This window comes from Choloepus didactylus, chromosome 2 (genome assembly GCF_015220235.1).
Source record: "Choloepus didactylus isolate mChoDid1 chromosome 2, mChoDid1.pri, whole genome shotgun sequence".
Lineage (NCBI taxonomy): Eukaryota > Metazoa > Chordata > Mammalia > Pilosa > Megalonychidae > Choloepus > Choloepus didactylus.
Window position 1 is genome coordinate 247,683,584 of NC_051308.1, and position 17,196 is coordinate 247,700,779.

Below are 17,196 nucleotides of genomic sequence, written 5' to 3' on the forward strand. Positions count from 1 at the left end.
CAAAGGAGGCAAGAGAAAAAATAAAAGGCATCCAAATTAGAAAGGAAAAAGTAAAGCTTTCCCTATTTTCAGATGACACGATCCTATATATGAAAACCCCGAACAAAGCTTCCAAACTAATAAATGAATTCAGCCAAGTGGCAGGGTAAAACTCAACACCCAAAAGTCAGCAGTGTTTTTTTTTTTTTTTTTTTTTGTATTGAGATTGTTCACATACCATACAATTATCCAAAGATACAAAATGTACATACCATACAATTATCCAAAGATACAAAATGTACAATCAATTGCCCCCGGTACCATCATACAGCTGTGCATCCATCACCACAATTATTTTTTAAATTTTTAGAACCTTATCATTACTCCAGAAAAGAAATAAAGACAAAAAACAGGAAACTGAAATCCTCCCATACCCCTAAACACACCCCTTTCAATATTTTTTTAATAAATTTTTATTGTGGTAACATATAAAACAATATTTCCCATTTAACCACTTTCAAGTGGACAATTCAGTGGCATTAATTTAATTCACAATATTGTGCCCCCATCAGCACCATCCATCACCAGAACCTTTCCATCACCCCCAAAAGACACTCTGCCCCCATTAAGCAATTACACCCCATCCCCCCTTCCCAGCCCCTGGGAAACTCGAATCTCCTTTCTGTCTCTATGGATTTGCTTATTCTAGATATTTCTATCTAGGCTGAATCATACAGTATGGATCCTTATATGCCTGCCTCATTTCACTCGGCAGCACGTTCTCGAGGTTCGTCCACGTTGCGGCAGGTGTCAGAACTTCCTGGTTTTTACGGCTAAGATTCCTGCGTAGGAAGAGACCGCATTTGTTGACCCACTCGTCTGCGGCGGACACACGGGCTGCTTCCACCTTTTGGCTCCTGTGAAGGCTGCTGTGAGCCCCGGTGTGCAAGGATCCGTTCGAGTCCCTGCTTTCAGTCCTCATCTCCTGGGGACACACCAGCAGGTGGGGCTGCCAGGTCACAGGGCAGGTCCACGTTTACCTGTCTGAGGCGCCATCAAACCCGTCCCCACAGCAGCTGCCCCTTTCCGCTCCCACTGACAACGCACTGGAGTGCAAACTTCTCCACATCTTTGTCAACACCAGCTATTCTCCATTTTAAAAAATAACACCCATCCTGGGGGTGTGAAGTGGAATCTCATCGTGGTTTGGGTTTGCGTTTCCCACGGCTGATGATGTTGAGCATCTTTCCCCGTGTTTACTGGCCATTTGCAAGTCCTCTTTGGAGAAACGCCTGTTCAAGTCCTTTGCCTGCTGTTTAATTGGATTGTTTGTCTTTTCATTGTTAAGTTGTAGTTATTTTCCTTTTTTTTAAATATATCCTGGGTATTAAACACTTATCAGATACATGATTCACAACACTTCTCTCACCCTTTGTCGGTCTTTTCACTTTCTTGATAATGTCCCCTGAGGCACAAAAGTTTTCAGTTTTGCCAAAGTCCATTTTATCTGAATTTCTTTGTTGATCGTGATTTTGGATTGCCAAATCCAAGGCCGGGAAGGTAGCCCCCTGTCTTCTATAACTTATTTGGTGTTAGCTCTTATATTTAGATCCAATTATTTGATTCATTACATATTTATATTTGACTTACATTACATCCATTTACATATATACACACACACACACACATTTTGGGTGAAAGAAGCTGCTTGTTCTTTATTTGGAAACGGAAGCGGAAAGTTGAAAGCCATGTCAGACCAAGGTCAACAGCAGGATTAGCCACAGTGTAAGGAAGTTTGGGGGCCACGGCCCAGGTTTTCTCAAAATCCCATGTGGGTTTTTGACATTAAGGAGATGTCCAAATCTTATGACAATCTTCTCAGGCATGGCCTCTGCAAACCGATGGATGCTCTGAGCCCAGACGGTCTTGTGTCCCTGGCAACAAGTCTCTACAGCCTGTAGCAATGGGTATTTCCCAATCACTGGCAACAACTTCCAGGAGGCACAATCTCTGACGGGAAACCAGCTCTCTTCTGTCACCTTGGCCAGGATGGCCTGTTTCAGGCCCTGAGTCAGTATCCATGGCAATGGACCCCTCTTCCCTGGAGTCATTCCCTCCTGGGGAGGGAAGGGAGGAAGGGGCATTTTTCAGGACCCATTCATACCCCACTGTGTCCACTCCTGGCCTGGAAGTCCCAGCTCTGTGTCCTCTGGTGCTATGGTGATGGGCTTTAGGTCTGAGCGCCAACGCGGCACCCGGGCACCAGAAGTCTGCTCCCTGGCAGCCCGGATGCTGCACCCAACACAGGCCACTGTCTCTTCTTGGGCAGGCGGCAGCGAGGGGCTGCACAGGGCTCTCCGCCCCCAACTGCAGGGGGAGCCTTGGGGGCATCCACTGGGTGCTTCTGAGGATGCCCATGACAATTTCTACCGGGTGCCAGTGGTGCTTTCTCTCCACGGAGTCTCTTCCTGGGCTCTAGGTGGACTGGTGGGCTCTCAGGAGGCCCTCTTTCATCATCCAGTTCCGCCAACACTCGCTGGGCTGATTTCCTCCAGTTTCTGGGAGCTGCGGGCAGGGCAGACGGGGTGGTCCCCACTTCCCCGTGGGGAGTGGCAAGGGGCAAGCCTGGCTTCCTCCCACCCCCGCTCCGGGAGAAGGTGAGGGGCTGGTGCTGGAGCTTGCTGTGGCTTGGCTGCTGTGGTCCTCCAGGCTGACCCTCCAGTCATCGCCCCGGGGCTCAGCGTGCAGCTCGGCGTGGACTCCGGAGATGAGGCCCGGCTCCTCCTGGGGCCGCAGGGCCACATCACACAGGTCTCCCGGCAGCCCAAGCGATAGGTGCAGCCAGCCCTGGGGGGGGGGGGGGAGGTGTAGAGATCGCGGCCTCTGCACCCCCCATGCGCAGCAGCTGGAAGCAGGGCAGCATGGGCGGTGTCCCCTTCACATCGCGGCTTCCACTTCAGGAATCCATCACCCTTCCCATCCCTGGGCCATGCACGGCAGGCCCAAGTTCACTTCCCAGTCGGATGCAAATTTGAGTTGTACTTTGCGCAGTTTCAGCTTGGAGCACACTCCCTGAGGAGCAGATTCAGAGTGCAAACAGCTGAGGCGTGCAATGCAAAACCCGCTGTCAGGCAACAGTGCAACTGGAAAATCCGGGTGGGGCCCCCGGTACAATACAAAGCCAGGAACACGCCTTATGGCACCTCAGTTGAGCCATTTCTCAGGCCGCAGAATATTCCGGGAGCTTCTGATCTTTTCGGCTTCTCCAGGCGGGATAAAAACAGCGGAAGGAGCTCCCGGCAATCATGCAAGACAAACTCGGCCTTTCCCTCCCGGCCCCAACCGGGACCCGCTCACTGCAGTCCCGGAGCGGTTTCTTCTGCAGGCAGTGCCAGCCCGTGCAGCGGTCCTGGGCCCCTCGGGGCTGCTGGGCGGGGGCTGGGGATCCCGCAGCTGTTGGACGGCGAGGACTCCCGGGCTGGGGAGGGGCCTCCGCATGCAGGGAGCGCAGGACCCGTCCATTTATATTTATATTTGATCCAGTTTTGAGTTAATTTTTGTAAATGGTGTGAGATAGGGGTTCATCTTATCTTTTTTTTTTTTTTGGCAAATAACCTCCACAAAGCTGGTTTTCCCAGCACATTTGTTGACGCGCCTCCTCTGTCCCCACCGGCTGTATGGGGCTCACCTCTGGGCTCACAGTTCTATTCCATTCGTCCACTCTCTGTCCGTAGGCCGGCACCATGCTGTCCTCATTACCGGAGCTTTGTTGTCAAGTTTCAAAGTTGGGAAGTGTGAGACTTTTAATTCTGTTCTTTTCCAAGATTGTTGGCCATTCAGGGCTCCTGTCCCACCTTCAAGGACCCACCGGATAATCCAGGATCATCTCCCTACTTTAAAGTTGTCGGATTAGCTGTCAGAATTTCACCTGCAGCCTCGGCTCCTTGGCCAAGGGTGGGAACTGGGTGCTGGGGACTGCGGCATGGACATCCTGGGGCTGTTTACCTGCCTCCTGCCCCCCCTTGCTCCTGCCTCGCCACTGATCACCCCGAACATGGTGGTTGCACCTCTCTGTTCCCAGTCTGCCTCCCACTCCAGAGCCTGGCACGGGAAAGCCTGCCCCAGATGGCCAGGACCGGCCCAAGCTCTGCACATGCCAACCAGCCCCATTTTACAGACGAGGAAACCGAGGCCCTAAGAGGTGGGTGAGATGCACGAGTCGCCCACTGGGAAGTGGCAGAGCTGACAGGGACAGCGTCACCCACCACGGACAGTCTCTGATAAATGGGAGACCTGAGCGCAAGGGTCCATGGCCCAGTCAGACGCGGGCAGGCGGGGGCAGTCAGCAGGTTTACTAGGCAGCAGTGGGGGCGGGCTGGGGCCCCCGTGGAGCCCCCGCAGTGTGGGACCCGGCCCTTCCCTGGTACTCAGGAGCCAGAGAGGGTCGCGCAGGGACCCCAGGCCTGCAGGCAGCCGACAAGCCCGGGAGGCCGTGCGTCCCTCCTCTGGGGGTCAGTCTGTCCACAGCCAGGAGCCTTTTTCCTCCGCCTCCTTGGCCACCACCAGCAGCACCTCACACGGGCCCTGCGCAGGAGACAGGAGACTGAGGCCCGTGGAGCCTCGGGAGCCCCCCGGGGGGCCCTGACCTCAGCGCTGCCGCCCCTGCCCCGGCCCTGCCCCGGCTCACCTGACGCCGTCCTCACCCCCGAGGGCCTGAGGCGCCCGCAGCTTGGAGTCCAGGTTGTAGTAGACGCTGCCCACCCGGTGCAGTGCCACCCAGTGCCGCTGGCGCAGGGGCAAGGACAGCAGTCCCAGAGACACGGGCAAGGGCAGGTTCAGGATCAGCCCCAGCACACGGCGGCCCGGCCGAGCCCCTGCAGCGCCATGATCACGCTGCCATCATAGTTGCCAGCGCCCAGGAGGCTGCAATGGGGGTTCAGCCGGGAGTCTGGCCACGCCCCTCACCCCGCCTGCCGCTCCGCTCCCCCAGGCCAGGGGCTCCCGCATCCCCCTGGGCGGCAGCTCCGGCTCCGCGCTCCGAGTGCCGGGCAGGCAGTGTGGCACTGATGGGCCCTTTCAATACTAACTCATACTTTTGGTATAGTACATGTGTTACTGTTGATGAAAGAACGTTAAAATACTACTAACTGGGAGGGCGGGGCAAGACGGTGGAGTGGTGAGGTGTACGTTTTAGTTACTCCTCCAGGGCAGTAGGTAGAAAGCCAGGAACTGCGTGGACTGGACACCACAGAGCAATCTGACTTTGGGCATACTTCATACAACACTCATGAAAACGTGGAACTGCTGAGATCAGAGAAATCTGTAAGTTTTTGCGGCCAGGGGACCCGCGCCCCTCCCTGCCAGGCTCAGTCCCGGGGGAGGAGGGGCTGTCAGCTCCGGGAAGGAGAAGGGAGAACTGCAGTGGCTGCTCTTATCAGAAACTCATTCTACTGATCAAAACTCCAACCATAGATAGACAGAGACCAGACACCAGAGAATCTGAGAGCAGCCAGCCCAGCAGAGAGGAGACAGGCATAGAAAAAAACAACACGAAAAACTCCAAAATAAAAGCGGAGGATTTTTGGAGTTCTGGTGAACATAGAAGGGGGAAGGGCAGAGCTCAGGCAGAGTCAGGCTAATATGCAAATCCACAAGGCAACTTTCTTTGTCTGAAAAACTGGTTTCTCTGCTCCCTGGATCTTTCCTTAATGGCCCTAATCTCCTTGTCTCTTAGCATTTCAACAGCCCGTTAGATCTGCAAGGAGGGCCCTTTCTTTCATTTTTTATTTTTTTATTTTTTTTATCTTTTTCTCTTTTTCTAAAACAATTACTCTAAGAAGCCCAATACAGAAAGCTTCAAAGACTTGCAATTTGGACCCAGACAAGAACAGAGCTAAGAAAGCTCTGAGACACAAGGCAATAAGTCCAGTGGCTGAGAAAACTGGCTAAACACCACAACTTCCCAAGAAAAGGGAGGTGTCCCCTCAGCCATCTTCCCGGTGGGCTGGGAACACTCCTGCCCGGCACCAGCGCCACGGCCCAGAGCAGCCCCAAACAACCCACTGTGATGGGAAGTGTTTCTAACAACACACGCCACACACCACAAAATCAGGCGTGGACATTAGCCTTTCCCACACCCTCAGCTGGTTGTCCCTGAGTTGGGAAGGCAGAGCTGTGTGAATTAACACACCCCATTCAGCCATCCTTTCAGCAGACTGGGAACACCCCTACACAGCCCTGCAGCCCAGAACTGCCCTGGGGGGATGGCACTCACCTGTGACATAGCACAGTCATCCCTCAGCACAGGACCTGAGGGTGCACGGCTTGGAAGAGAGACTCACTCGCAAGTCCCAGGGGCCATACGCCAATACCAAGGACTTGTGGGTCAGTGGCAGAGACAAACTGTGGCAGGACTGAACTGAAGGATTAGACTATTGCAGCAGCTTTAAAACTCCAGGAACACCTGGGAGATTTGATTATTAAAGCCGCCCCCTCCCCTGACCACTCAGACACACACCCCATATGCAGGGCGGGCAACACCAACTACACACGCAGGCTTGGTGCACCAATTGGACCCCACAAGACTTACTCCCCCACTCACCACAAAGACAAAGTGGGAGAGAAGTGGCTTGAGGGGAACAGGTGGCTCGCGGATGCCACCTGCTGGTTAGTTAGAGAAAGTGTTCTCCACAAAGCTGTAGATCTGACAAATCAGAGATAAGGGTTTTAATTGGTCTACAAATCCTAAAAGAACCCTATCAAGTTAAGCAAATGCCAAGAGGCATAAAAATAACAGAAAATTTTAAAGCATATATGAAAAAACCAGACGATACAGATAACCAAAGCCCAAGCACCCAAATCAAAAGATCAGAGGAGACACAGTAATTAATCAAAGAACTAACGATGAACAACGAGACCATGGCACAGGATATAAAGGACATGAAGAAGACTCTAGAAGAGCATAAAGAAGAAATTGCAAGAGTAAATAAAAAATAGACGATCTTATGGAAATAAAAGAAACTGTTGACCAAATTAAAAAGATTCTGGATACTCATAGTACAATACTAGAGGAAGCTGAACAGTGAATCAGTGACCTGGAGGACGACAGAATGGAAAAAGAAAGAACAAAAGAAAGAATGGGGAAAAAAATTGAAAAAACTGAAACGGACCTCAGGATATGATAGATAATATAAAACGTCCAAATATAAGACTCATTGATGTTCCAGAAGGGGAAGAGAAGGGTAAAGGTCTAGGAAGAGTATTCAAAGAAATTGTTGGGGAAAACTTCCCAAATCTTCTAAACACAATAAATACACAAAGCATAAATGCCCAGCAAACTCCAAATAGAATAAATCCAAATAAACCCACTCCAAGACATATTCTGATCACACTGTCAAATATGGAAGAGAAGAAGCAAGTTCTGAAAGCAGCAAGAGAAAAGCAATTCACCACATGCAAAGGAAACAGCATAAGACTAAGCAGTGACTATTCAGCAGCCACCATGGAGGCGAGAAGGCAGTGGCATGACATTTAAAATTCTGAGAGAGAAAAATTGCCAACCAGGAATTCTTTATCCAGCAAAGCTCTCCTTTAAATTTGAGGGAGAACTTAAATTTTTCACAGACATCCAAATGCTGAGAGAATTTGCTAACAAGAGACCTGCCCTACTTGAGATACTAAAGAGAGCCCTACTGACAGAGAAACAAAGAAAGGAGAGAGAGATATGGAGAAAGGTTCAGTACTAAAGAGATTTAGTATGGGTACATTAAAGGACATTAAGAGAGAGAGGGAAAAAATACATATGACAAACATAAACTAACAGATAAGATGGCTGATTCAAGAAATGCCTTCACAGTAATAACATTGAATGTAAATGGATTAAACTACCCAATTAAAAGATATAGATTGGCAGAATGGATTAAAATAAATGAACCATCAATATGTTACATACAAGAGACTCATCTTAGATACAGGGACACAAAGAAATTGAAAGTGAAAGGATGGAAAAAAATATTTCATGCAAGCTACAGCCAAAAGAAAGCAGGAGTAGCAATATCAATCTCAGATAAAATAGACTTCAAATGCAAGGATGTTATGAGAGACAAAGAAGGCCACTACTTACTAATAAAAGGGGCAATTTAACAAGAATAAATAACAATCATAAATGTTTATGCCCCCAATCAAGGAGCCACAAGATACATGAGACAAACACTGGCAAAACTAACGGAAGCAACTGATGTTTCCACAATAATTGTGGGAGACTTCAACACATCATCTCTCCTATAGATAGATCAACCAGAAAGAAGACCAATAAGGAAATTTAAAACCTAAACAATCTGATAAATGAATTGGATTTAACAGACATATATAGAACATTACATCTCTAATCACCAGGATACACATTCTTCTCTGGTGCTCACAGAACTTTCTCCAGAATAGATAATATGCTGGGACATAAAACAAGCCTCAATAAATTTAAAAAAATTGAAATTATCCAAAGCACATTCCCTGACCACAATGGAATACAATTAGAAGTCAATTACCATCAGAGACTTAAAAATTCACAAATACCTGGAGGTTAAACAACACGCTCCTAAACAATCAGTGGGTTAAAGAAGAAATAGCAGGAGAAATTGCTAAATATATACAGACAAATGAAAATGAAAACACAACATACCAAAACCTATGGGATGCAGCAAAAGTGGTACCGAGGGGGAAATTTGTAGCACTAAACACATATATTAAAAAGGAAGAAAGATTCAAAATCAAAGAACTAATGGATCAACTGAAGAAGCTAGAAAATGAACAGCAAACCAATCCTAAACCAAGTAGAAGAAAAGAAATAACAAGGATTAAAGCAGAAATAAATGACATAGAGAACAAAAAAAACTCAGAGAGGATAAATAACACCAAAAGTTGGTTCTTTGAGAAGATCAACAAGATTAACAAGGCCCTAGCTAGACTGACAAAATGAAAAAGAGAGAAGACCAATATAAACAAAATAATGAATGAGAAAGGTGACATTACTGCGGATCCTGAAGACATTTAAAAAATTATAAGAGGATACTATGAACAACTGTATGCCAACAAACTGGATAATGTAGAGGAAATGGACAATTCCCTGGAAACAAATGGACAACCTAGACTGACCAGAGAAGAAATAGAAGACCTCAACAACCAATCACAAACAAAGCAATCCAATCAGTCATCAAAAAGCTTCCCACAAATAAATGCCCAGGGCCAGATGGCTTCACAGGGGAATTCTACCAAACTTTCTAAAAAGAACTAACGCCAATCTTACTTAAACTCTTTCAAAACATCAAAGAAAATGGAACACTACCTAACTCATTTTATGAAGCTAACATCAATCCAAAACCAGGCAAAGATGCTACAAAAAAGGAAAACTACAGGCCTATCTCCCTAATGAATATAGATGCAAAAATTCTCAACAAAATACTTGCAAATCAAATCCAAAGACACATTAAAAAAATCATACACCATGACCAAGTGGGGTTCATTCCAGGCATGCAAGGATGGTTCAACATAAGAAAATCAATGTATTACAACACATTAAGAAATCAAAAGAGAAAAATCAAATGATCATCTCAATAGATGCTGAAAAAGCATTCGACAAAATCCAACATCCCTTTTTGATAAAAACACTTCAAAGGTATGAATTGAAGGAAACTTCCTCAATATGATAAAGAGCATAAACAAAAAACCCACAGCCAGCATAGTACTCAATGGTGAGAGACTGAAAGCCTTCCCTCTAAGATCAGGAACAAGACAAGGATGCCCGCTGTCACCACTGTTATTCAACATTGTGCTGGAAGTGCTAGCCAGGGCAATCCGGCAAGACAAAGAAATAAAAGGCATCCAAATTGGAAAGGAAGAAGTAAAACTGTCATTGTTTGCAGATGATATGATCTTATATCTGGAAAACCCTGAGAAATCGACATTACAACTACTAGAGCTAATAAGCAAATTTAGCAAAGTAGCGGGATACAAGATTAATGCACACAAGTCAGTAATGTTTCTATATGCTAGAAATGAACAAACTGAAGAGACACTCAAGAAAAAGATACCATTTTCAATAGCAACTAAAAAAATCAAAGATATAAAAGACCTATACAAAGAAAACTACATAACTCTATTAAAAGTAATAGAAGGGGACCTTAAAAGATGGAAAAATATTCCATGTACATGGATATATCATTAAGATGTAAATTCTACCCAAACTCATCTACAGATTCAATGCAATCTCAATCAAAATTCCAACAACCTACTTTGCAGACTTGGAAAAGCTAGTAATCAAATTTATTTGGAAAGGGAAGATGCCTCGAATTGTTAAAATCACTCTAAAAAAGAAAAACGAAGTGGGAGGACTTACACTCCCCGACTTTGAAGCTTATTATAAAGCCACAGTTGTCAAAACAGCATGGTACTGGCACAAAGACAGACATATAGATCAATGGAATCGAATTGAGAATTCAGAGATAGATCCCCAGGTCTACGGCTGACTGATCTTTGATAAGACCCCCAAAGCCACTGAACTGGGACATAACAGTCTTTTCAACAAACGGGCTGGGAGAGTTGGATATCCATATCCAAAAGCAGGAAAGAGGACCCCTACCTCACACCCTACACAAAAATTAACTCAAAGTGGATCAAAGATCTCAATATAAAAGACAGTACCATAAAAATCCTAGAAGATAATGTAGGGAAACATCTTCAAGACCTTGTATTAGGCGGCCACGTCCTAGACTTTACACCCAAAGCACAAGCAACAAAAGAAAAAATAGATAAATGGGAACTCCTCAAGCTTAGAAATTTCTGCACCTCAAAGGAATCTGTCAAAAAGGTAAAGAGGCAGCCAATTCAATGGGAAAAATTTTTTGGAAACCATGTATCTGACAAAAGACTGATATCTTGCATATATAAAGAAACCCTACAACTCAATGACAAGAGTACAGACAGCCCAATTATAAAATGGGCAAAAGATATGAAAAGACAGTTCTCTGCAGAGGAAATACAATTGGCCAAGGAACACATGAAAAAATGTTCAGCTTCACTAGCTATTAGAGAGATGCAAATTAAGACCGCAATGAGATACTATCTCACACCAATTAGAATGGCTGCCATTAAACAAACAGGAAACTACAAATGTTGGAGGGGATGTGGAGAAATTGGAACTCTTATTCATTGTTGGTGGGACTGTATAATGGTTCAGCCACTCTGAAAGTCAGTCTGGCAGTTCCTTAGAAAACTAGATATAGAGTTACCCTTCAATCCAGTGATTGCACTTCTCGGTATATACCCGGAAGATCGGAAAGCAGTGACACGAACAGATATCTGCACGCTGATGTTCATAGCAGCAATATTCACAATTGCCAAGAGACGGAAACAACCCAAATGTCTTTCAACAGATGAGTGGATAAATAAAATGTGGTATATACACACGATGGAATACTACACGGCAGTAAGAAGAACGATGTTGTGAAACATATGACAATATGGATGAACCTTGAAGACATAATACTGAGCAAATTAAGCCAGGCACAAGAAGAGAAATATTATATGCTACCACTACTGTGAACATCGAAAAATGTAAAACAAATGGTTTATAATGTAGAATGTAGGGGAACTAGTGACAGAGAGCAATTAAGGAAGGGGGAATGATAACCCAATAAGAATAGATAAGCTACTGAGGATAAATTTAACGTTCTGGGAATGCCCAGGAATGACTATGGTCTGTTAATTTCAGATGGGTATGGTAGGAAAAAGTTCACAGAAATGCTGCTATATTAGGTTATTTTCTTGGGGTAGAGAAGGAACATGTTGGAAGTAAAGTAGTTATCTTAGGTTAGTTGTCTTTTTCTCACTCCCTTGTTAGGGTTTGAAATGTTTTTTTAGTGTACGTTTTTAAAAAACACTTTTTTTGACATAGTTGATTTAAAAAAAAGAGTTAATTAAAAAAAGAAAAAAAAATGAAAAAATATGCATAGCCCCCTTGAGTAGACAATGCAAGGGTATTGGGCTTCCCCACCTCGATGGCTGCTGATGTGCTCACAGACACAGGGGACCGGTGGTTTGATGGGCTGAGCCCTCTACCACAGGACTTGCCCTTGGGACAACTGTTGCTACAAAGGAGAGGCTAGGCCTCCCTATAATTGTGCCTAAGAGCGTCCTCCCGAATGCCTCTTTGTTGCTCAGATGTGGCCCTCTCTCTCTAGCTAAGCCAACTTGAAAGGTGAAATCACTTCCCTCCCCACTACGTGGGATCAGACACCCAGGGGAGTGAATCTCCCTGGCAACGTGGAATATGACTCCCGGGGAGGAATGTAGACCCGGCATCGTGGGATGGAGAACATCTTCTTGACCAAAAGGGGGATGTGAAAGGAAATGAAATAAGCTTCAGTGGCAGAGAGATTCCAAAAGGAGCCGAGAGGTCACTCTGGTGGGCACTCTTACGCACACTTTAGACAACCCTTTTTAGGTTCTAAAGAATTGGGGTAGCTGGTGGTGGATACCTGAAACTATCAAACTACAACCTAGAACCCATGAACCTTGAAGACAATTGTATAAAAATGTGGCTTATGAGGGGGGACAGTGGGATTGGGGGGGCCATGGGGATCACACTCCCCTTTGTCTAGTTTGTGGATGGATGAGTGGAAAGGTGGGGGAAGGAAACAAACAAACAGACAAGGGCGCCCAGTGTTCTTTTTTACTTTAATTGCTCTTTTCACTTTAATTTTTCTTCTTGTTATTTTTGTGTGTGTGCTAATGAAGGTGTCAGGGATCGATTTTGGTGATGAATGTACAACTATGTGGTGGTACTGTGAACAACTGAATGTACGATTTGTTTTGTATGACTGCGTGGTATGTGAATATATCTCAATAAAATGAATTAAAAAATACTACTAACTGTAGTATAGTTTGCAATAGGAACTTTTTCCCTATATACCTCTCTATTATTAACTTCCAGTTACAGTGTCATACATTTATTCTGGTTCATGAAAGAGATTTCTAATATTTGTAGTTAATCATGGACATTGTCCACCACAAGGTTCACTGTTTCATACATTCCTATCTTTTAACCTCCAACTGTCCTTCTGGTGACATACGTGACTCGGAGCTTCCCCTTTCCACCACCTTCACACACCTTTCAGCACTGTTAGTTATTCTCACAATGTGCTACCATCATCCCTGTCCATTTCCAAACGTTTAAGTTCACCCTAGTTGAACATTCTGCTCATAATAAGCAACCGCTCCCCATTCTTTAGCCTCAATCTATATCCTGATAACATATTTCATGCCTATGAGTTTACATGTTATAATTAGTTCATGTCAGTGAGACCCTGCAATGTTTGTCCTTATGTGGCTGGCTTATTTCACGCAATATAGTGCCCTCAAGGTTTCTTCCTCAACCCGTGTTTTTAAGATGGTTTTGTTCACACACCGTACATTCTGTCCTAAGCAAACAATCTATGGTTCCCTGTATAGTCACGTATTTATGTACTCAGCACCATCGCCACTATCTATACAAGGACACCTCCATTTCTTCCACAAAGCAGGAGGGGTCAAAGAAGGTAGAGAGACAAAAGAGAAAGGAAAAAAAAAACAAAAAACAGAAAAAACCTCAACATGACCACTAGGAGGTACCAAAAGGAAAGACAGCATTAAACTACAGGAGAATCAGACAACATCACCAACGCCAGGAATCCCATACTCCTCCCTTATGTCCTCCTCTTACATGCATTTAGTTTTGGTATATTGCCTTTGTTACATTAAAGGAAGCATAATGGTAATTATAGTCACTAGTTTGCATTGATCGTATTTTTCCCCCAATACTACCCCATTTTTAACACCTTGCAAGGTTGATATTCATTTGTTCTCCCTCATGAAAAAACATATTTGTATCTTTTATCACAGTTGTTGGGCACTCTAGGTTTCACTGAGTTATACAGTCCCAGTCTTTATTTTTCCTCTTTCCTTCTGGTGTCCCACATGCTCCTAATCTTCCTCTTTCAACCATACTCACATTGTTGTTCAGTGTACTTACATTGTTGTGCTACCATCACCCAAAATTGTGTTCCAAACCTCTCGCTCCTGTCTTTTCCTATCTGTCTGTAGCGCTCCCTTTAGTGCTTCTTGTAGAGCAGGTATCTTGTTCACAAACTCTCTCATTGTCGGTTTGTCAGAGAATATTTTAAACTCTCCCTCATATTTGAAGGACAGTTTTGCCAAAGATAGGATTCTTGGTTGGCAGTTTTTCTCTTTCAATATCTTAAATATATCACACTACTTCCTTCTTGCCTCCATGGTTTCTGCTGAGAAATTCACACAAAGTCTTATCAATCTTCCTTTGTATGTGATTGATCGCTTTTCTCTTGCTGCTTTCAGGATTCTCTCTTTGTCTTTGATGTTTGATAATCTGATTATTAAATGTCTTAGAGTAGGCCTATTCAGATCTATTCTGTTTGGGGTTGTTCTGGTTCACTAATGCGGCTGGAATGCAAACCCCCAGAAATGCATTGGCTTTTACAAAGGGGGGCTATTTGGTAAAACAGTTACAGTCTTAAGGCAATACAGTGTCCAAGGTAATGCATCAACCATTGGGTACCTTCACTGGAGGATGGCCAATGGCGTCTGGAAAACCTCTGTTAGCTGGGAAGTCACAAGGCTGGCATCTGTCAAGTTCTAGTTTCAAAATAGTTTTCTCCAAGGACATTCCTCTCTTCAAAATGTCATTCTCAGTTGCTCTTGGGGCATTTGTCCTCTCTTAGTTTCTCTGGAGCAAGAGTCTGCTTTCAACGGCCATCTTCAATCTGTCATCTGCAGCTACTCTCTCAGCTTCTGTGCATTCTTCAAAGCGTCCCTCTTGGCTGTAGCCAAAGCCTGCTCCTTCTGTCTGAGCTTATATAGTGCTCCAGTAAACTAATCAAGGCCCACACTGAATGGGTGGGGCCACACCTCCACGGAAATTATCCAGTGAAAGATCTCGCCCATAGTTCAATGATCACATCTCCACGGAAACATCCAATCAAAAGTCTGCAATCCAATCAACACCAATACATTTTCTGCCCACACAAGACTGCATCAAGGATAATGGCATTTTGGGGGACATAATACATCTAAACCAGCACAGGGGTACACTGTGCTTCTTGGATCTGTAATTTTATGTCTTTCATAAGAGATGGGAAATTTTCATTGATTATTTCCACTATTATTGCTTCTGCCCCTTTTCCCTTCTCTTCTCCTACTGGGACACCCATGACACACACATTCATGGGTTGCATGTTGTCATTCAATTCCCTGAGCCATTGCTCATATTTTTCTATTCTTTCCCCTATCTTCTTTTGTGTGTAGGGTTTCAGGTGTCTTGTTCTCCAGTTCCTGAGTATTTTCTTCTGCCTCTTGAGATCTGCTGTTGTATGTCTCCATTGTGTCTTTCATCTCCTGTGTTGTGCCTTTCATTTCCATAGATTCTGCTAGTTGTTTTTGCAAACTTTCAATTTCTACCTTATGTACACCCAGTGTTTTCTTTATAGCCTTCATATCTTTTGCCATATCTTCCCTAAACTTTTTGAATTGATTTAGCATTATTTGTTTCAGTTCCTGTATTTCAGTTGAAATGTAAGTTTGTTCCTTTGACTGGGCCATAACTTTGTTTTTTCTTAGTAGGTTGTAGTTTTCTGTTGTCTAGGCATCTGGTTTCCTTGGTTACCCCAATTAGGTTTTCCCAGACTAGAATGGGCTCAGGTCCCTCAAGGAGGAAATATTCAGTATCAGGTTTCCCTGAGGGCATATCTTAGAAGATTAACACACCCTGTGAGGCCTCAGGTCACTGTGCTTTTCCTAACCTGTCATCCTGTGGTGCCTGTCAGCCTGTAGCTCCTGAATGGTGTAAGGAGGTGTGGCCCATGGCTGTTTTTCCCCAGGCTCTGGGATCTGGTTCTGAATGGAAGGCGGGCAGTAGAGTTGGGCACCAACTCTTTCCTCTTAGGGAAGAAATGCCCCCTAGGGAGTTTCATTTGCATATCAATAGGTTCTTTGTCTCTCTGGCTCTGCTATCTCCACCCTTGTCTGGGTCAGAGCACTGCGAGCTGAAAATGGCTGAGGTTTTCTCCACTGAGCTCCTCAGGTTGAGAAAGAGAAAAAGGGACAGAAAGCCCCCTTTCAGGGTCAGTCTATGGCCCCCAGTTTCACCCATCAACCAGACATAGAACCTGGTCCTCTGGGCTCCCCCTCCCAAGACAGAGAAGTCCCCTGGCTCTTCAAGGTCAGTGTTCTAGTTTGCTAATGCTGCAGAATGCAAAACACCAGAGATGGATAGGGCTTTTATAAAACGGGGTTTTATTTCACTACACAGTTACAGTCTTAAGGCCACAAAGCATCCAAGGTAACACCTCAGCAATCGGTACCTTCACCGGAGGATGGCCAATGGCGTCTGGAAAAGCTCTGCTAGCTAGGAAGGCAGCTGGCGTCTGCTCCAAAGCTCTGGCCTCAAAACGGCTTTCTCCTCTCTAGCAAGCTTGCTCCTCTTCAAAACATCACTCACAGCTGCACTCCGTTTCCTCCCCCCAAGTCAGCTCATTTATATAGCTCCACCGATCAAGGCCCACCCTGAATGGGCGGGGCCACGCCTCCATGGGAACATCTCATCAAAATCATCACTCACAGCTGGGTGGGGCACACTCCAAGCAAATCTAACCAACACCAAAACTTCTGCCCCACACAAGACCACAAAGATAATGGCATTTGGGGGACACAATACACTCAAACCGGCACAGTCAGTCATCACTAAAAGCCTCTATCTGCTTGTTGGGGATTTGCAGCTTGCACTGATCAATCCATGTTTGCCAACTGAAACCCCAGTTGGAGCTGGGCTGAAGTATATTTGCTTGTTCAGAGAGTGCTGCTCTCTGTCACAGCGAGGCTTTGCAGTTCAGGCTGCTGTGTGGGAGGGGCTCTTGGCTCGGGTCCACAGTTTTTATTTACAGATTTTATGCTGCAATCTCAGGTATTCCTCCCAATCCAGGTTGGTGCACAATGTGTGGACAGTCATGGTTGTCCCCCCGCACTTATTCCAGATCATTTACTAGTTGTTCCTGGTTGTTTATTATTAGTATTATTAGTAGCTCCAGGGGGACTAATTAACTTCCTCTCTATGCCACCATCTTCCTTAGCAGTGCTTTTAAACACAAACAGTGAACA

At 45.2% G+C, this 17,196-nt stretch overlaps 1 protein-coding gene and 1 pseudogene across 10 annotated transcripts in view; both read right to left on the minus strand.

Moving 5' to 3' along the window:
* CFAP74 (cilia and flagella associated protein 74) overlaps window positions 1–17,196 on the minus strand; it is a 135,376-nt gene that overhangs the window by 92,674 nt on the left and 25,506 nt on the right. The window lies entirely within an intron of this gene.
* Window positions 4,035–5,088, minus strand: LOC119528214 (annotated as a pseudogene).